Below are 22020 nucleotides of genomic sequence, written 5' to 3' on the forward strand. Positions count from 1 at the left end.
GATGTGACCGTCCGTCTAGCCATTGTCTGGCCTGATTCTGAGAATCACAGCTGGAGCCATTTGGAAAATGTTTAGGAGAAACCTGTTGAATTCTGCACTGGCAAATCCCTAAGAGTTCTGATAATAATGACAATTGTGTATTTCTTACTACATATTATTTTTATCATTAAGAAAAGGTTTCAGTTTATATTTTTCCTTAAATGGAATTGAATAAGTGAGGAGGGTAAATAACTATGTGGAATTCAGAAAGAAAAAGAAGTCAGAATTTTATGCAGTAAAAACACCAAGAATTATTGTAAGTTTACTTAAATGCGATTTTTATAATTGGTACTCTCTTGAAATTCTTTTCATTTTGAGTCCAGTGTCAATGGTTAGAGGGAGACCGAATCCTTCTTGAAGTGGGGAAATTGAGGTATAAAATAGTGAAGTTCTCAGTCACACACTAAACTCAAACTTCCATAAAAACAAAATGGTATTTTGAGAGACAGCTTGTAATCAAACGGATCTTAAATCAGTGCTCCGTGAGTTTTTAACTGCGTGATATTATGTAGGATTCTTAAACTTTGAGCTGTATTTTTCTTATCCATAAAAGGAGAAAATAATACCCACCTCCCAGAATGGTTAAGGAAATTAAGACAACAACAACAACAGTTGTAAATGTCAATGTATAGTCAGTGCTAACTTGGAATTGTAGGATTTGTTTTCTTAAAACTCGGATCGATGTAGTAATAAAAGAGTCTAGACGCAGATGTATCAATTCGCTTATTATATATACTGAAATGTAACATTAAGTCCACACATCTGTCTCAGAGGATGAGGCCATTGGCAAGCAAAATGGACTTTATATTCAAGTAAGAGATGAAAAAGTGAAAGTATAAAAAATCCATATAAAAGCAGTTTCAGATGGAGATTAAAAAAATAAGCTGAGATTGCACATATAGGTAAGATCATACAGTATTTGTCTTTCTGTATTTGACTTATTTCACTTAGTATAATGTCTTTCAAGTCCATTCACGTTGTTGCAAAGGCGGGATTTCCCTCCTTCATTCAGCTGCATAATATTCCATTGTATGTAGTTACCAGGGCTTTGAAGGAAAGGGGAAATGGGGAGGTGGTGATGGCTAAAGGGTAAAAGTTCAGTTATGCAAGGTAAGTATGTTCTGGAGATCTGTTATATAGCATGGTGCCTACAGCTAACAACTTTGTATTATATACTTAAAATTTGCTAAGAGGGTAGATCTGATGTTACACACACATACACACATGCACATACACAATAATAATAAAAAAATATGTGGGAAGAAACTTTGGAATGTGATGGATATGTTTATGGCCTGGATGGTGGTGATGGTTTCACATCTTACTGAAATAGATAGATACTTACTCCCAAACTCATTGGGTTGTATAAATTAAATATGTATAGCTTTTTACATGTTATTCATACCCCATAAAGTGGTTTAAAAAATAAACTGTAAAGAAACAGTTAAAGAAATAATAATTGAGAATTCCCATGAATTAAAGAAATATGGAAAACTTTGGATTTATAGTTCTTTGGGAAAGCCGAATTCATGAGTTAGACTCTGCTATGTAACAAACCACCCGAAAGAGTGGTTTAAAACAGAAAGATCATTTATTAGTTCAGAATTCTGAGAGCTGGCAATATGGGTTTGGATCATCTGGGTATTTTTATTGCTTATCGCTCCTGGGCTCGGTCATGGGTCTGGTCAGATGGAATTGGTTTGTCTTGGATGCCCTCACTCCCATATCTGACAGGTTGCGAACCGAGACCCCTTAGTTGTCTTCCATGGGGTCTGTCTCATAGGCTATCTCAGCCTCATTCACATTTTCACACGGTGGTCTCAGAATTCTAAGAGCTACAAAAGAGGGCAAGACCTAATGTGCAAGTAGTGCTCAAGTCTCCGCTTACATCATGTTGGCTAAATACTCTATTAACAAAATAAGTCATATGGCCAAGCCTAGATTTAGGCATGGAAACATAGACTCTCCCTCCTGAAAGGAGGAACATTAAAGTCACATTGCAAAAGTAGCAGACAAATGTGAAAGAGGAAATTATTGGGGTCGTCTTTACAAACAACCTAAGAATAAAAAATATACCTCGATGAATTATAGTTAATTTCAAGACCAATGAAGACGAAGAGAAAAGTATAAAAGCTTTCAGAAGAAAAGAGCAAATGAATCACAAAAGAGTAAAAATGGATTGCATATCATATTTCTCAACAGTGAAAAATAGAGCTGTAACATTGAAATAAACGTGTGTGCAATAAGGATATTCTGATGTCCTACCAGGGCTTGGAATTTAACACACAAAGACCTCTTGAGAAATGCTTTTGAATGCAATCCTTCAATGAGAAGAGAACAATAATCAATGCAGATGGGGATTATGACTGCAAATAATTAAATAAAAATGTGGCCTTAAAAAGTAGATGCTTCTTCCTATTATCTTCAAAAGAACCTGTATTATTAACAATTATTAACAATTATTAACAATAGATTAAGACTGCAAATAATTAAATAAAAATGTGGCCTTAAAAAGTAGATGCTTCTTCCTATTATCTTCAAAAGAACCTGTATTATTAACAATAGCAAGATCTGCTCCTGATTAGGAGGAATGGGTCAAAGAATTTTCCCATTTTTAATGTAACATTGCTTTCCTTAATTAAATCAAAAGGTAAAATGTTACATAAATCTCAATGTGTGTGTGTGTGTGTGTGTGTGTGTGTGTGTGTGTGTGTGTGTACTTCTAAAGATGAAGTAGGGTTCCAGTCTCACCCAGAGCCACTTCCTTACTCTTTCCTAAGCTCACTTATTTACCTTGGATGGATATCATTAAAGCATCTCTATAGTTTATCATGTGGATTTAGCCACTGTATGAGGTTTACAACCAAGGGAACTCAGCACCAGAAAGTGTTTCGGATAATACGTGTTTGCTATCTTTGCCTTGTGAAAGCCATCAACCCAATAGCTAGATTCCTGACATTAATTGTACCCTGTGATAGTTAATGGTCCAGCTCCCACTAAGAAAACAAGGTATAACAGCTCCTGTTTTTATTTAACTGGTCTCATAAATATTCAGACTTATCGAGTGTCATATGTGCTCCCCATTTTTATTAATATGTGCTTATGTTAATTTTTATATGTATAACCAGTTCATTGCCAGGAAAAATATTTTGTGTAAGCGTAACCATTTATGTTTGAAATCAGTGTATTTTCTTGCTTCACTATGAACTTTCTCACAGCTGCTTGCTAACTAATACTTCTCCCTGGTCAGAGTTGCTGCAGCTACTGCTCTGAAAGTGTTCCGAGAGGATCATAAATTCTATGGACTATGCAAACAATGTTAAATACACATTGTATTTCATGCTAAATGAAAGTTAAACTAAATTTATTTTAGCGACAAATGAAGAGCTACAAAAAATTTAAAAATGCTATGTATGAAAGGAAGTCTTTAGTTTTATGTGTTAATTTGATACCAAATTATTGAATGTACTCATTTAATATTCAATGTTAATTGAATATTAAATATTAATTTAATAAACATTAAACCACAAAATCTATTTCACTTTTAGTTTTTGATCTAGAAAGAGCAAATTAAATTTCTTGTTTTTAATTTGGGTAACCATTAACACCTTCATTGAATGTCACTGCAGAGGGTTATTGGTTAAACTTGACCATTGTAAACATAATCATCTTAAGCAGTGAAAATTTTAATTTGTAGAACTTCATGCCACTCTTTACAATATGCTATAGAAAAACTTCAACCATTTGTTATAAAAATTTAATATAAACAAAAGATATTCTTTTGAATTGACAGGAATAGATTATAGACACCATGACGAATAGTGTTGTGTGCAAACTTGTAGCATAATTGTCCTAGGTCTGGAGAAGTTAATCTTCATTAGGAGCCAAACTCTAGCGTTAAAGAGAAAGTGGTGACTAAGTAGTGGGTAAATAGCACTAGCTCTGTCACCTACTGTGATGCATAATAAATGTCTGAAACCCCAAAGCAGAAAGATTTCCTGTTTTAATTTTCTCTGTTTGTCTCTGATAAAACAAAACAAAACTGTACCCAAGAAAGATTTAGTAGTGAGCTTGTAATAGCAGTGCAAATAAAATCAGGTTCTCTGTTGGAATTTAGAATGCCTAGAGAACGGATAACAGAGTTCTGTATGTGACATCTCTTATACAGAACTTTTGATGCACAGTAAGTATTTGTTTTGTTGAATTGAAATCAATTAACAATCATTTATAGGTAGCCTACTTTGTTTTGTTTTTTTTTAAAGATTTTTTATTTATTTATTTGACAGAGATAGAGACAGCCAGCTAGAGAAGGAACACAAGCAGGGGGAGTGGGAGAGGAAGAAGCAGGCTCATAGTGGAGGAGCCTGATGTGGGGCTCGATCCCGTAACGCCAGGATCACGCCCTGAGCTGAAGGCAGACGCTTAACCGCTGTGCCACCCAGGCGCCCCTATAGGTAGCCTACTTTGTATCCAGATATATGTCTGATACCATGAGACTCCCATCTATTTACATAAATCGATGTCATATACTGTTATTCAAAATCTTTTTATATTACATTCTAGATTTACAAAAAATTATAAATATAATAATTTTCATATACTCTGCATCCACTTTCCTCTATTATTAACATTGAAATCAGTGTAGTACATTTGTCACAATTAATGAACCAATATCAATATGTTATTATTAATAAAATCCATGGTTTATTCAGACTTTCTTAGTCTTACCTAATGTTCTTTTTCTGTTCCTGGATCCCATTCAGGATACCACATTACATTTAGTCATCTGGTTTCCTTAGGCCCCTCTCATCTGTGATAGTTTCTCACACTTCCCTTGCTTTGATGACCTTGGCAATTTTAAGGAGTAGTGTTTATATATTTTGTAGAATTTCTTTCTATGGGAATTTGTCTGATGTTTTTCCCATGATTAGCCTGGGGTTATGAAATAGTGGGAGGAAGAGGAAAAGTGTCATTTTCATCATATCACATCAAGGGTGTGTGCTGTCAACATGAGTTATTACTGTTGATATTAGCCTTGATCACCTGAGGTCGTGTTTGTCAGATTCCTCTACTTTAAAAAGGTTATTTCTCTCCTTAATCACACTATACTTATATATCATATTTCTTTGAAGGATGTCACTATATGCAGCCCCCCGTGACTTAAGATGCAGGGAACAAAGCTCCACCTCTTTGAGGCGAATTATCTACATAAATTATTTGGAAGATGTCATATACTTTTTATCAGGATCTTCCAGTTTCTCTCTCATCTATAAAGAAAAAAAATGAATAAATAAAATACAGATTCCATTTTCTTTGAAAAAATTTGAAAGTAGAAATTGCAGTAGTCCTTTGAAAAAGAAAATTGATGTTTAATTGTAGAGGGAAAAAATGATAAGCTAGAAATAGCATCCAAAACATGAGATTATGTGGGACACCTGGGTGGCTCAGTCGGTTGAGCATCTGCCTTCAGCTCAGGTCGTGATCCCAGAGTTCTGGGATTGAGCCCCTCTTTGGGCTGTTTGTTCAGCAGGGAGCCTGCTTCTCCTTCTGCCTACTGCTCCCCTTCTTGCTCGGTCTCTCTCTCTCTCTCTCTCTCTCTCTGACAAATAAATAAATAAAATCTTAGAAACATAACAAACAAACAAAAACAAAAAATGAGATTCTGATAAGTTTTTTAAAATTTTTCTAAGTAGGGGCATCTGGGTGCCTCAGTCGGTTAAGTGTCCAATTCTTGATTTCAGCTCAGGTCATGACCTCAGGGTTGTGAGATTGAGCCCTGTGTCAGGCTCTGTGCTGGGCATGCAGCCTGCTTAAGATTCTCTCTCTCCCTCTCCCCCTGCCCAACCCCACCTCTCTTCTCTTAAAAAATAAAAAATTTGCCTAAACAAAGCGTGAACTTTAAAATCAGCTGAATGCTAACTACTAGATATGTAACTTAAGCTGAATGAATTAGGAAATGTGAGACCATAATAAAAATAAGCAAATAATGAATAAGTAAAAAAAAAAAAAAAAAAAAACCAACAACAACCAGCATCTGAGGTTTAAAAATGAGAAGAAATAGTTTATGGAAATTTGTCTTTAAAATGGTGTTGACAAGCAGCCCCTGAAGGTGGTTCTTTTAAGCCCTCAGTAAAATATTTACAAAGAATCAGAACGACACAAGATAGACATTTTATTAGCACAAAACAAGTTATTTCCAGAGCCTACATGTTAGTCCTCCTACACAGACACGTATGTAGATGGAGCTGGCTTGAGAAAACCGTCCTAGAGCTTGCTTCATGCAACAGAGGATGCCCGGGAAACTTCAGAAAACTCTTTATACCCTTCAGACATTGTGTAGACTCCGAAACTTAAAGTGTGAGCAGCTGTCTTTCCACCCTGATCTTTCCCAGTTTTAAGGCAGCTAAAACTTGTTTCCTCACATTACTTCATCCTCCTCATGTAACCCTTCACAGACAGTAATATCCAGAAAACAACTGGGTATTAAGCTGTCCATGTGTGAGGAAGACTGAACACTTGCATGTTGCTATTTAGTAAGTAAGCAATATCGGTGGGGCTTTTAACCCAGAAAAATCTCCGAAGGAGCACTTAATAAGAATTATAGCTTTCACAGAGTTAGGGTTTCACTAACCAGGAATTTGGGTCAAGAAATGATGTTACCTCAATGGGGCAGAATTGCAAGGAAAAGAGGAATTTGACTAGAAGCTGTGGACCTTCATTCACCTACCAACTGATAATGTATCAGGGTAGGTAAAAATGAGCATATACACACTTATGAGGTATGCAAAAATCTCATAATGGCAGAACACACTATATGTTGACAAATTAAGTCTGAATAGTCAAAAATAGTCTGATTTTACCATATTTAAATAGGAAAAAACATAACCACATGAAACCTGGTAACTTGGTAGTGAAGGCATGAACAAGGATAAAGAATTTGTGAAGAAAGATGGATTATTTCTGAAAACTACACTTTGGGAGAAAAAAAGAAAATTCAAGAAGCTTTTTGAAATCCTCGAAGGATTTAAAGTACTATGAACCGGGAACAGCTCTAAAGACAGGACAAACTTGGATGAAAATATAAGATAAGATGAAAGACAACAGAATGAGTTGGAAAGTCCTAATAATTAATGAAATGGACCAAGGAGCCACATGACATGACCCTAGGAACAGATTGCCTGGATTTAAAATCTGGCCTTTTGACTTATTTAAATTATCCATGCTTTACATACCTCTTCTGTAAAATGAGCATAAAAATAATATTTAATTCACTTGGATTGTTTTTAAATTTATGTAAGATAATTTATTTATAAATGCCTGGTGCATTAAAAATATTTAATAAATATTTGATGAGCCAGGTCTAACAATTAGAAAGGATTGCAAAAAAAATCTAAAAATGCAATATAAGGAACACAGGCAGAAAATTAAGCATTTTATGTAGAAAATAAAAGTAACCAAAATATCTAGAAGAAAACCTTCATAGCCTTGGACTGGAAAATAAATTTTTAGGACAAAAAAGCACTAGCTGTAAAAGAACAATCTGATAACTTGGATTTCATAAAAACTAAAAATTTATGCTCATTAAAAGACTCCATTAAAGAAAGTAAAAGGACAAATCAAAGACTGAGAGAAAATATGTGCAATCCATATATTTAACATAGAATTTCTATCTAGAATATGTAAAGAACTCTTAAAATTATAAGAACAAAAATAGCCCAGTAAAAATGGGCAAAAGATTTGAATAGACACTTCACAAAAGAATGTAGGTGAATGGCCAATAAACATATGAAAATTTGCTCAATGTAACTAATCACCAGGAAATTCAAATTAAATCATAATGAGACACCATTATATACTTCTTAGGATGACTGAAGTATAAAAATGTTACACAACACAAACTATTGTGTTGAATGAATGGAAGAAGTAGAACTCTTGTATCATGCTGGCAGCAGTGTAATATGGTATAGCCCTTTGGGGAAACCTTTTGCATGTTTCTCATAAAGTCAAACACTCAAGTTACCACATAACTCAGTAATTCCACTCTCATGGATTTACCCCAAGACAATGAAAACATACATCAACACAAAGTCTTGCGCATGAATGTGTAATGGTTTTATATGCAATCACTTCAAAATGGAAACGACCACATGCTTGTCCTCAGGTGAATTGTTAAATTATGGTATATTCACGTGGTGGGATGTTACTCACCTAAAAAGAGGAAGCAAACTTCTGATGTATATAACTAAATGAATCTCGGAGACACGCTGAATGAAAGAAGCCAGGAAGAAAGGAGTTCATGCTACTATGTTATTCCATTTGTATGAAGTTCTGGAACAGGTGAAACTAATGGGTAGTGACCCAAAGAAGAAGAGTGGTTGACTGGAACCAAAGGTTGACCGGGCGGGGGTGACTGTAGACCTTTTAGAGTAATATCCTGATCGCGATGGTGGAAATATTTTGATCGTTGTCAAAACTCCTCTACTTAAGATGGGTGCTATTACTTTATGTAAATGTTGCCTCAGCAAAAAAGGTTGAAAATGTTTTTAAAAATGTCATTTGTGTACAGCACAGGTACAAAGTTAAATATTTCATAAGGAGTTTCTCTAATATGCCTGGACTTAACCAAAATATAGCACACATTTTATTTTCCTAAAAATAAAAAGTTATTTGAAGAAACACTTATTACGAAAAACGAAAGGAAAATTGAAGTCTTGAGTTCTCCCAAATGTATTCTGCAGTTTCTAGAGCTGTGTAAATTGGCATTTGATGAGGGAGCCCAGAAGTCACTGGAGGCTGTGGAAGTTAGCAACCCACACATAATCATGAAGCATGCCTGTCGTGGTCATAATGAAGAAGTGGGTCCTGGTGGTGGTATTACTGATTTGGAGCACCCTGAAATTCCTAAAAAAAAAAAAAAAAAAAAAAAATAGAGATCTCTGAGTGTTAAGAGCTGGGCTCTTAGCTTTAGATACTCTCTGGCCAGAAATACTGCACTTGATATCTGTTAGATACACGCTAGTTACTTCCCTGTAAAACACCTGCTCCACAAGGTGGTTGAGAGACTAGAGTAAAATGTAGCCTATACCAGGTTTTGATCACTGATATTAATCACTTGTGCAAAAGTACATACAAATGTGAAAAAATGAGAATGGCGTATTATATAAAACTAATGATTCAATAATTTAGACACATTTTATATATTAAAGAAAACCAAAAAGTGGATGAGTGCATGGGTGGAAATTATGTGTAGAGTAGAGGTGGCTTAAATTTTCATCTTAAATAGAAAGGACACTAATTTATCAGATCATGACTCTGACATAGTCTTAAAATCTTTATGATCTTTAAAATGTAACTGGCTGTTAGGTTTTAAATCTAGTAGAATTAGAAATTGGGCACATATATAATCCAAAATGCTGTAGAAAAAATAAAAGCAAAAGCCAATATAATCCACATAGAAAAAAGGCAGATAAAAGGGAAATACAGAAGCACATAGAACAGAAAGAGCAAAATAAGATGAAAATTTTAAGAATGCATTAGATGAAGCAGACGTTAAATTCTCCAATCAATCCCCATGTGAATGTGTGCAATATAACCAGAGAAGTGCTTTGAAATGAGAAACAACTAATTTGTTTATTCTTTACTATTATATCTTAGAAAATGCAAATTAATAAAATAGATATTATATTTGAAGACAAGAGTAAATGGTAGAGAGAGGGAGAGAAGTGAGAAGAAGAAGAAGGAATGCAGTTTGTCGACAAACTCTGTAAGGATGTCTGTGATGGGTTGGCTCTAACTTTCTTGAGCAATAGCCCCATTGCACTGGCAGCCTCTCCTTCCGCATGGGAAAGGATCCAGGCAGAGTGAGTCATGCCTCACCAGCCACTACCTTGTCCTTCTGTTCATACCCGGAAGTGTTCACTTCAGTATGTACTTTATTATGATGGGGCATTTCCATCTACCTGTGGCAGAAGAGGGTATAGCTTGCAAAAATCACAAAGGGCCATCACTGATTCCACAGCAGATAAGGCAGTTTCTAACCACAGAAATACACCACAGACCTCCGCCTGTGCATTAGGAAAGTAATAGAGGAAGTATTGGGCATCACTCTGCCCTCTAACAGAATACAAACTTTGTGGGCAAGATAGCATTGTCTACACATATAAAACAAATAAGGATGTAGGGAAAAGCATAAAATAATAAAACACATAATCGTGTTTGGAAAGGGAGTAATCAGTGTAGGCTGCCCTCCTTAGAATGTCTTCATGGAAATGGAAGTGGTCATGGAGGATAAACGGACTCCAGGGAGTGGATGAGTGAGGAGAACCCAAGAGGTCAAGAGGGTGTGATAGAGAAAAGACAGAGTTCAGGGAATGAAATGTGGATGAATCTAGAAGGAAGACTGTCGCAAACCAGGGTGAACCTCAGCATGGCTTTACTGCAGTGCCACGTGGCTCACGGTGGTGTGGGGAAGATGGTATGTGTGAACATACATAAAATATGAATCTTGAAATGAGTAGTTTCTGAATAAGTTGTATCCACTGGCAATGCTATCTCTGTGACTGTGGCTCTTAGCTAAGACAAGGAAGATTAAGGCAGATCTACAAATGTGGAGCTTGAGTGAGTCTCACGGTTTTTCACCAATACTAGCCAATTTGCATTGCACAGAAAGAACAGAGTTTTGTGGACATAAGAGACTCCAAATGAAATATACGTGCTGCAAGCTGATGATCTAAGAGTGATGGAAACGTTTTTATGAATTTAATAAATCATAAGTAGAGAGCTACATACAGGTTTGGCGTGGATCACTCAGAGGTAGATTTTTTTTTTAATCTGTTTTAGTTGTAACAAGGATTCCTTAGATCTTGATTCTTCTTGCATGAGTTTTGAAATCTCCCAGAGTCTCTTTACAATTGGAGGACCCATGAAAAGAAATGGGTGGATGCTTAGTCAGACCACAGGAATTCTGCCTTGAGATAAAATGCCATTCTTTCAGCACACGTCAGAGGAACAAGTGAACCTGGCCACATTGTTAATGTTCCAATCATCTTAAATTCATTTTCTACTGTGCCAGGCTAAGAAAAACCCGATACATCGTTCATATAACTTTGCATATTTGAAATAAATGTTCATCCATGTGCTTTTAATTCATTTACATTTATATCATGAAATAGTAGTTTTGTGAGCTTTTTGGTGTACCGCCAACTTTAGCTGCCTTCTCAATAAGGTGTGTTTCAGGACTTTTTCCTTTTAAAGACAGGAGGACTTGTTTTGCCAAAGACAAATATACGAAGGTTTGAATTTGATCTGTAATTGGAAGATCATGTAATTTGCATATCTAGAATTACCGCCTCCTTCCCTAGTACCCACTTAACTGAAATAACCAGATTCTCCAGATACTCCTGCCAGACACTAAGCAACCAAAGGGCTTTGGCAATGACCGTTGAATAAAAACTAAAAAAAAAAAAAAAAAAAAAAGTGGAACTTTCAAAAATACTGACAAAATCTTGACTGAAAATGGCATTTCCCTCTAGTATTTAATATGTCTGAGCATGACGAAGCCTAGGCAAATTATAGAAACTAACACCATCTTGTCTGAACTGTTAAAGAATTTTCATTAAGGATAAACATTAGCCAATTCCAGATTTCCTCACTATCTCAGAATGGGGTCTTTTAAACATCTAATCTACGTCCTTATTTAGGGTCATCACGATCTATTTCTTTGAAGTAGCATATTTATTCCATTTATTGCCTGTTGAGTAGAGTGCTTTACTTTTTTTTTTTTTTTTAAGATTTTATTTATGTATTTGACAGAGATAGAGACAGCCAGCGAGAGAGGGAACACAAGCAGGGGGAGTGGGAGAGGAAGAAGCAGGCTCATAGAGGAGGAGCCTGATCTGGGGCTCGATCCCGTAACGCCGGGATCACGCCCTGAGCCGAAGGCAGACGCTCAACCGCTGTGCCACCCAGGCGCCCCAGAGTGCTTTACTTTTTGAGTGTAAAAAATTCATTCTATAGAATTCAAGAGAAATTTCCCAAATCTGCTGGTGTCTCCTGGGATTCAGTCAACAAATCTAAGTTTATCTTCTTCATTATGTTTGTGGTTTCATGCACTTTAATCTTAACCTTTTTTGTCTGTTTCTGTATAGTGAACAAATTCAGAAGTAATTGAGCATGTGAACATATGGAAAGAAAGAGAAACAACTGGATGCTATTTTAATTTTGAAAAAAGAGATTTTGAACAAGTTTTCTTTGCCAAAGTTTTATTGCCAAATGTTATTTAAAATTATGTATTAAGGGACTGGGGGAAATCTTTAGTGATGACTGGGGGAAATGTCTTAGTGATAAAAAAAAAAAGTAGAGGTAAAATGTAGCTTTTCTGATGGCAAACTACATGAAGTGATACCTCTATGGAAAGAATGTATGGAGCTCCTTTTTTCTAATCGGGGACAGCAAGATCTCATGTTGGAAAAGACATGCCTCTCTCTGCGTAAACAAGCTCAGAGCAGAAGTTTATGTGGCGTTTATAAGTGTAGGACTCAGAATTTAGGAAGAAATCATTGCATATTAGTTATCCAGCACATAATGATCTAGGAATCTGGGCTATTTTCTGAAGGTACTGGCTGTAAACTAAGGGAGCAGCAGGTAAACAAAAAACATCAGAAACCAAAGAGAAAACATTAACTCCTTGCTCCCTCCCTTTCTGCCTTACCCTCTATACCTACAAATTAATAATAGCTAATATATGTTGAACGCCTACTATGTGCCAGGCAGTCTTTTAACATTTTGTGGATGTTTGTTGCAAATTTTTGAGAAAACATATTATCATTCCTATTTCACAAGGAAACCAAGACACAGAGGGGTTAATTAATTTGTTCGTGTGACACAGCAAGTAAGTGATAAAGGCAGAATCTGAACTGGCACAGCCAGACTCTAGAATATGTCTTTTAGACACTTGTCCGTACTGCCTCTGAATGGTCCCTGCCCATAACAGGGATTAATATGAGACATTTTCCCCCAAATCACAGAGATATTAACCAAGCTAGATGATGTTCTTGAGAAGAAACATCTAAAAGATAAAACATTTCACATAGGAATAAGTAGGTTCATCCAAGAAGAATTCCAGAGAACAGAATTAAGTACAGAAACTGGGGAAGTCAGACTGTAAAGTCAATGGCTCCACTGGAATGTTACCTTTCTTATGAGACTGACACATACCTGGTGAAGTCAGGCTGGGCCCGGGCCAATTCCAATCTGTTTGTTCTGTGGGAGAGCTGCTAATATATAGGAAATGAGACATTTATGTGAATATTTACTAGGGATATTCACCATTATTTTACCAACTATAACAAGAAGTTTAAAGGATATAAGAAAAAGATAATCTAACCATATTTTTTAGAGTTAGCTCAGTAGTTAAATGAGTGATAAAGTATTACTGTTTTGTAGTCTACATATGGTGAAGAAGATTCAGTTGGGGATATAAATTTCCTCTGAAGCAAATCAACCTACCGTTTGTTGTTTCTGTGTTAGTATCCATCTGTAGCAACTGGGGTGGTTGATACAAGGTCACTCTGAGACAAAAGTTTCAGGGGAAACTGGCAAGTGTGTTGTTTCTAAGATTGTCATTCAGGAGTTTTTTCTCTGCTCCTTCCGCGTCTCGTTATGTATCTTTAGTATATCCCAAAGTAAAATTTATTTGAACCCTCACTTAGGTTATTATGCACAAATGTGCAATGTTTACACACACACACAGCTCCCACTCTGTTTGTCTTATCTTCTTTCTTCTTCTGAGAGTCTACATTATATTTTTCCAAGTAAATAAAATTACTGTGGGAAATTTGTGTACTGAAAAATCTCAATTACGTTCTACTGCTTTAGTAATTTAGAGTTAAGTACTATTTCAGTATCTATTGTTAATGTCCTTATTGATAGAAGATAACCCTCTTTTACGTTGAGTAACTGTGTTAAACGCTCAGGTAGGAGCACAGTACATAGGACACCGTGGGGCTGTGGCTTCACACTGCAGAGGAGTTCACGTTGCACGTGGTTTGTTATGTATCAGTGACCTACAGCAGACTGCATTGCTGGCCCCCAGTCCTCCCGATCAACTCACAGTTGCCTTAATTTCCTTTCTGGCACTTAGCTATATTTACACACACACACACACACACACACACACACACATCTTCAGAGTCTTTGACACCTCTGCCCTCCCCTCCCCATTTGGCTATTTTAATCAAAGAGAAAAACGTAACACTATATATACATACACACACACCATAGATACAGATACACACACTTATGCATTGGTCATTGTACACTGTTCCAAATAGTATAATTGGTTTTTTTTTTTTTTTTGCTTTCATATAGCAATTATATTGTCAGTAGCAGCCAAATCACGCTTCCATGCTGAAAAGAAGACTGAACGATTTGCTCTGCGTGTGAGATTGAACAGATACTGAGGCTCCAAGGGAAAGGCTTATTTCTTCCTGTTTGCACTTTAGGACCCTGTAACTAGACGAGAGAAAGGCACTCCCACCTCCATCTCAAAACAAGCCCCACCTCTTAGAGAAAAATAAAGTCAAAGGAGCAGGAGCAGGGCCAGGTAGTCTTTTTGTTCTTGTCTTGAGCGTGAGTCGTTTCAGTTTAAAACACTGGGTGCTTCTGTTTCACTCTGACTAAAAGCAGACATGTAATTTGGCTCTAGCCAAAAACATATATGACCCCCCAAAGAAGGAAACTAATATTTAACTGGCACACACCACATGGCAGGCACTGTACTTAGGCAATTTCACCACACAAGAAGGTGTCTCATGCTCAGTCAGAGGAGATAGTTGCTTGAGTCCTCATAGCTCGCAATGGTCAAAAGTTAATTCATCTAGTTTGAGTGCAGTCTTAGAGAGCTTATCCTCAATTTTGCCAGGTAGAGTGCTTTAAGCCAGAAACTGAGAGACCCGAGAAGTTCTATGAAAAGGCAGAGGAGAGAATGTATTGGAAAACTTAGGTAGGAAACTAGGTGCCATCACCTACATTAGAGGGATCCCATGAATTGCTTATCATGGACTTAAAAAGGACCTTTGTGGTCAGATAATTGCCAAACATAATTTTCTAGGCAAGGAAAGGTAGCCCAGAGAAGTTAAACAACTTTCTAAACAGCTACATCATGGAAGACACAAGAATGGTGTTGATCTCCAGTCTACTGGCTCTCATTTCAGTGTTTTCTGTCTTTACCCCCTTACAATGTGTTAGTTACCACAACTGAGGCGTTCTTTTCTTCACCCACAGCCATGCCTCAGCCACCTGCTTGATCAGCTTATTTGGGTTATGTGGTACAAGGCTACTTTTCTTTCTCTCCTGTGGGTGAATTTTCAGGTGGAAGCTGAAGGACAAAAGCACTGAATTATTGGCTTTCTAAAACACTGATTCGGGATTCAGGTTAGAAAAAAGTTGTAAAAGAAACTTAATAGTCTGGTTGAAAGTCATTAGGAAAAGTAGGTGAGCTCTTTTGACCTGCGCTTTGGACTGCATCCTGAAGGTGAAGAAAGACATAATGGAATTGCATATTTGAATTCAGAATCTCAGAGTAGAGAAGACCTGTGCCTTGTCTTTCTCAAATAGGATTCGCAGGATTGATAGGCTTGCAATGGTGGCAGGAGTGTTTGAGCTCAGCAAGAATACCTCTTTTGAAAATTAGTTTTTTATTTTTCTAGAAAAAATTCAACATTTATTTACATATAACTAAAGGTAGGAGAATGTGTTACATAAGATGAGAAATTTATATTTCTACCCTCAAGATATAGAAGGATGTCTAAAAAAAAAAAAAAACCATATCGTTCAGACAGTGCTATACTCAGCAGATCTATGTCCTATGTGTTTACCTTTCTCATTGCTTTCATGGCTTTGTTCAGGATATTTTTCTCCTCCTTCATGTAAAATTTCAGCTATTCTAAGACTAATGGGTTAGACTATAATTAATCCACCCATCTTGTCATTAAATTCTATAAACTTCCTGATTATTCTCCTAATTTTTGAAGTCTGTGGCACCTATTCCTAACTTGTTAACACTCCAGGTGTTAACATTGCTCCAAGCAAAACCAGCATCCACAAGATTGATTGTTCTACTTTTCTGGAAACCTGTATCTCTGTGCCTCTAGCAACCTTCTTGGCTCCTTCGTTGGCTATCATCCAAATGGCCATATCCTTAAACTCACCTTTAACATTATAATTCAGAGAACCATCCGAGTCCAACTGAGCTGTGATAACCCAAACATTTGTTCTGTCACTACTTTAGGAGGCAAGAATTCTACCACTGAGCCACCAATGATTTGCTGTTCCACTACTTTGGGACTTTCATTTATTCTACTTCTATCTACTTCATTTTCTCCCAACTGAGATTGGGCTATTCTCTCCTGTTCATATTCTAAACTTTGCACATTCATGGAGGAATCCCAATAACTGCTTTTTCCTTGCCTGGAGAAAACTCCACAAGTGGATATATTGGTCTTTTTATACAGTCATGGTAATCAAACAAAGGAGATCTTAATGCTACTGGACAATGCCATTGTGTTCTCTTACTTTTTTTTTTTAAGTCAGATCTCATCAGTAATAATAACTACTTCTAAATAATAACTACTCCCATTCTCTCTTTATCTCTCTTTTTTTGGCAAAATAGTTTCCCTTTTTGTGGAAGATACTCTCTTTTTAGCAGAGATTCTGTCTTTTAGGATGCCGGAAGTTAGAACACCTTGAAAGAAACTCATGAGTTCTGAATCAAAATCACACACCTGTTTGTGTCTCAACTGATCATGTTTCTCTTTTGACAAAAGCCAGTTTTACCACCTGTGTCTTGAGTCCCATTCTTTTCTACCTTAGAGAGGTAGTTTTCAATTATCCCCTAATTTTTCTTAATTTTCAATATTTCTTTCATTTTATCCCGTCAGTATTTAAAAGTTCTTTAATCTTCACAACCTTAAAAAGATCTGGCACCCAATTCAATAGTCTCATTCATCTACCTCTACCTTTTCCTTTCCATTTACTATGAGCCTCCAAACTGTGGCTTCTCCTATTCAGTTGCAACTGTCCCCCATTGCCAAAACCAATGGATATTGTCCCTGTCCTTACCTCGCTTGATCTCTTGGTAGCATTGCACATGGTTGACCGTTAAGTCATACATTTTTGAAGGACAGGGATTCAGATTTGAATAATCAGTGCCTAGTACAGTGTCCGACACAAAGGAAAGTCCAAGACCAGATGGTTTCATGGCTGAGTTTTGCCAAGCATTTAAAGAAGAAATAAAGCCAATCCTTCTCAAACTCTTCTAAAATGTAGAAGAGGAGAAACACTTCCAGACTCATTTTACAAAGCCGGTATTACCCTGATACCAAAACCAGAAGACACCGCAAGAAAAGAAGACTACAGGTCAATATCTTTGATGGATATAGATGCAAAAATCCTCAGTAAAATATTAGCAAACTGAATTCAGCAATACATTAAAAGGATCATATAGTTTTTTTTTCTTTTGTGAATTGTGCTTTTGATGTTGTATGTAAGAAATCTTTGCCTAAACCAGAGTCTCAAAAGCTTTCTCCTATGTGTTCTTTGAGAAATTTTGTAATTGTAAGTTTTATCTTTAGATCTATGATCCATTCTGTGTTAGTTTTTGTTTATGGTGCAAGGTATGGGCTGAAGTTTTGTTGTTCTTCTTGTTCATATATGGATAAAACAACTTTGTAAAAAGAGAACCAGCCTATAAAGTTACAGTAATTGATTAAAAAGCACAATAAATAAGACTGTGGTATTGGCATAAAGATAGAAAAGTAGATCAAACAAACAGGATATGGAACCCAGAAATCTATCAAAAATTTACAAATGATTTCAGAATTATAAATGATATTAAGAAGTATTTCAGAGTAGTGAAAAGCAGAATTAATACTTTGAATTTTAATTATTGACAGATGGGGCCACAAAAAAGAAATATCATTTAGTGTGGATGATTTCTATTTACCTATCTATCATCTATTTATTTTTTTGATGATTTGACAATTTTATACATTCCCCACAAGTGTAGCTACCATGTGTCCTCTTACTTTGTTATTACAGTATCATTGACTGTATTCCTTATGCTGTGCCTTTTACTCCTGTGACTTATTCATTCCATGACTGGAGGCTTGTATCTCCCACTTCCCTTCACCCAGTTTGCTCAACCTTCCACTCCCTTCCCTTTGGCAGCTATCAGTTTGTTCTCCATATTTATAGATCTAATTCTGCTTTTTGTTTATTCATTTTATTTTAGATTCCATTTATGAGCAGAATCATATGGTATTTGTCTTTCTCAGTATGACTTATTTCACTTAGCATAACACCCTCTAGGTCCATTCATGTTGCTGCAAATGGCACTATCTCATCCTTTTTTATGGTCGAGTAACATTCCATTGTATATATATTGTATATATGCATACACATTTTCCTTATCCATTCATCTATCGATGGATACTGAGGTTGCTTCCATGTCTTGGCTATTGCTGCAATAAACATAGGGAAGCATATATCTTTTTAAATTAGTTTTTTTTTTCCCCTTTGGATAAATACCCAATAGAATTATTAGATCATAAGGTATTTCTGTTTTTAAGTTTTTTGAGGAACCTCCATACTCTTTTCCACTATGGCTGCACCAGTTTACACTCCTTCCCACAGTGCATGAGAGTTCCTTTTTTCCACATTCTCACCAACACTCAGTGTTTCTTGTTTGTTTTTAGCCATTCTGACAGGTGTAAGGTGATATCTCATTGTGATTTTGATTTGTATTTCCCTGATGATGAGTGATGTTGAGCATCTTTTCATGTGTCTGTTGGCCATCTGTACGTCTTCTTTGGAAAAAAGTCTATTCAGGTCTGCTGCCCATTTTTTAATCAGATTGTTTTTTGGTGTTGAGTTGTATAAGTTCTTTATATATTGTGGATATTAATCCCTTATCAGATATATCATTTGCAAATATCTTCTCCCCCTCAGTAGGTTGTCTTTTTGTTTTGTTGATGGTTTCCTTTGCTGTGCAAAAGCTTTTTATTTTGATGTAGTTCCAATAGTTTATTTTTGCTTTTGTTTCCCTTGCCTTAGGAGACCTATCTAGAAAAATGTTGCTATGGCCAATGTCAGAAAAATTACTGCCTGTACTCTCTTCTAGAATTTTTATGGCCTCAGGTCTCCCATTTAGGTCTTTAATCTGTTTTGAGCTTATTTTTGCGTATGGTGTTAGAAAGTAGTTTAGTTTCATTCTGTTACATGTAGCTATTCTGTTTTCTCAGCACCATTTATTGAAAAGACTGTCTTTTCTTCATTGTATAGTCTTGCTTCCTTTGTCATAGATTAATTGACACGTAGTCATGGGTTTATTTCTCGGGTCTCCATTTTGTTCCATTGATCTATGTATCTGTTTTTGTACCAGCACCATGCTGTTTTGATTATTACCACTTTTTAGTATATTTTGAAATCTGGTATTGTGGTACCTCCAGCTTTGTTCTTCTTTCTCAGGGTTACTTTGGTTATTCAGGGTATTCTGTGGTTCCATGCAAATTTTAGGATTATTTGTTCTTGTTTTGTGAAAAATGCTGTTGGTCTTTTGATAGGAATTACATTGAATCTGTAGATTGCTTTGGGTAATATGGGCATTATATGATTATTAATTCTTCTAATCCATGAGCGTGGAATTTTTTTCAATTTATTTGTGTCATCTTCAATTTTTCACCAGTGTTCTATAGTTTTCAGAGTACAGGTCTTTTATCCCTTTGGTTAAGTTTATTCTTAGGATTTTATTCTTCTTGGTGCAATTGTAAATGGTGTTGTTTTCTAAATATCTTTCTGTGACTTCATTATTAGCGTATAGAAATGCTACCAATTTCTGGGTATTGATTTTGTATCCTGCCACTTTACTGAATTTGTTCATTATTTCTGGTAGTGTTTTGGTGTGGATGACTTCTTAAAGCTAACATATAACAAACTAGGGAAAGTATTTTTATATTAGGCCAGAAAAGAGTTGGAAATGTGACACAAGTTACTTCATAGCTGTACATACGTTATGTTATCACTCTGTATTTATAAAAAACTATATCATTAAAAATGAAAGTTATTATATATTGTTTACTAAGTGTTCATCTCTGTGTTAAGGGCTTAGAATATATTATATCAGTTAATTCTCAGAAGATCTATGTAATATAGGCAGTATTTTCCTGATTTTATTGCTGAGGAAACAACCTTAACAAGGCTTAGTTATTTGCCTTAAATCACATAGGTTATAGGTGATAGAGACAAGATTCAAACCAAATCATCTGACTCCAGGGTTATTTCTTAACCTTGTTTCCATCCAACCTGTTCTAAAGAATAGAACTTGCAAATAAGATCTAAATTCTATATACTATAACCTAAATGTTTGGGTAATGAATGAATAAATGTTTTTGTATTCTCATCTTTAAAGGGCTCACAGTCTCATGAATGTCCTGAGAAACTAAATCAAAAAAGCTAATAATTTTTATCACTGAAGCACAGAGTGTTAAGTGTAATTATTGGGTTTAGAATCCTAACGCAACTGTCATTCCATATTGGCAGAGGTATGGGAATGTTAGGTTTGGCTTCAGAGAGGTGGCAACTTTTATGTGATAAGTCAAAGAAGAGTATGAGATACAAAGATCAGAGGCTAAGTCTGTGCCAAGGAAGAAACACAGGATGCACTCAGAAGAGTCTAAACAGGGGCGCCTGGGTGGCACAGCGGTTAAGCGTCTGCCTTCGGCTCAGGGCGTGATCCCAGCGTTATGGGATCGAGCCCCACATCAGGCTCCTCTGCTATGAGCCTGCTTCTTCCTCTCCCACTCCCCCTGCTTGTGTTCCCTCTCTCGCTGGCTGTCTCTATCTCTGTCGAATAAATAAATAAAATCTTTAAAAAAAAAAAAAAAAAAAAAGAAGAGTCTAAACAGATCTTTACAGCTGGACAATGAGAAGGGAAAAATTATGAGAGGTGAGCGAGTAAAAGTTTATAGTATCTCAAAATGATATGCCTCTTAGCATATGGTAAGAAGTTTGAATTTTGACCTTGAGAGTGACAAAGGTCACTTAAGGATGTTAAGTTTAAAGGTGATCAGGTGTTCCCTGCTTTTTGAAAGTTTGCATTATGCCACTTTACTTTTATGAAGAAATTACATTAGTACCTGTTTTTGGTAACCAAAAGAAACCTGGAGAGAATTTTTGCTTTTAGGGAAAAAGGTGGAAAACAAAAATAACATTCAACATTTTTTTTGCAGCAAGCCTGTATGGGAGTCGAGGGTGCTCAGAGCAGCGAGAGGGGCCCCACCAAGCTCCTTCCCAGGAACTACACTAGACAGCTCAGCATCAAGCCACTACAGCTTTGAACTGTGTCTGTGAGTATCTGTGCTTTATCTTGATTTATTTTGTGCATCTGTTACCAAAAAAGATGTGTCTTAAGGTATTAGAAAAGCCTAAAAAGAGTTATTTTGCGAGGTTGAGGAACACTTAAAAAATTTTCTATATATATTAATGATGATTGCTTTTTCATTTTACTCCATTTTAGCTTATGAAAATTTTCATAGGAAGACTCTACTCTTGAATAATGGGGGAAACTGTTGTCATATTGTATTTTATGATAATTAGTATAGAAAATAAATTGGAAAGAAACAAAATGGAGGTTAGGAAGATAATTAAAGGATATTGGAACAATCAGACAGGAAATTGGGGCCTGAATTAAGGCAATAGCAATGGGTAATAGCCAAGGGGACACACTTGAATACTAAAAAAGATACATAATTAGTGGGACATATGATTTAAATGGGTTAGGATAAAGAAATTTTGAAGAAAGACTTGCAGGTTTCTGGCATAGACGATTGTTTTTTAAGTCAGGGAATAGATTTGAGATAAGAGCATGAGAAGGAGATAAAGGACAAGGTGTTCTATTTATGAAACATTAGATTCCAGGTGTCAGGA

At 36.0% G+C, this 22020-nt stretch overlaps 1 long non-coding RNA gene across 1 annotated transcript in view; it reads left to right on the plus strand.

Annotated features, from left to right (window-relative positions):
- Window positions 1-22020, plus strand: part of LOC121105723 — a 340480-nt gene that overhangs the window by 71836 nt on the left and 246624 nt on the right. The window contains exon 3 of the long non-coding RNA XR_005838361.1: window positions 21324-21440. This is a non-coding gene — a long non-coding RNA (uncharacterized LOC121105723). The remainder of the gene's footprint in view (window positions 1-21323; window positions 21441-22020) is intronic.

This window comes from Ursus maritimus, unplaced genomic scaffold (assembly GCF_017311325.1).
Source record: "Ursus maritimus isolate PB19 unplaced genomic scaffold, ASM1731132v1 scaffold_29, whole genome shotgun sequence".
In the NCBI taxonomy this organism is placed as follows: domain Eukaryota; kingdom Metazoa; phylum Chordata; class Mammalia; order Carnivora; family Ursidae; genus Ursus; species Ursus maritimus.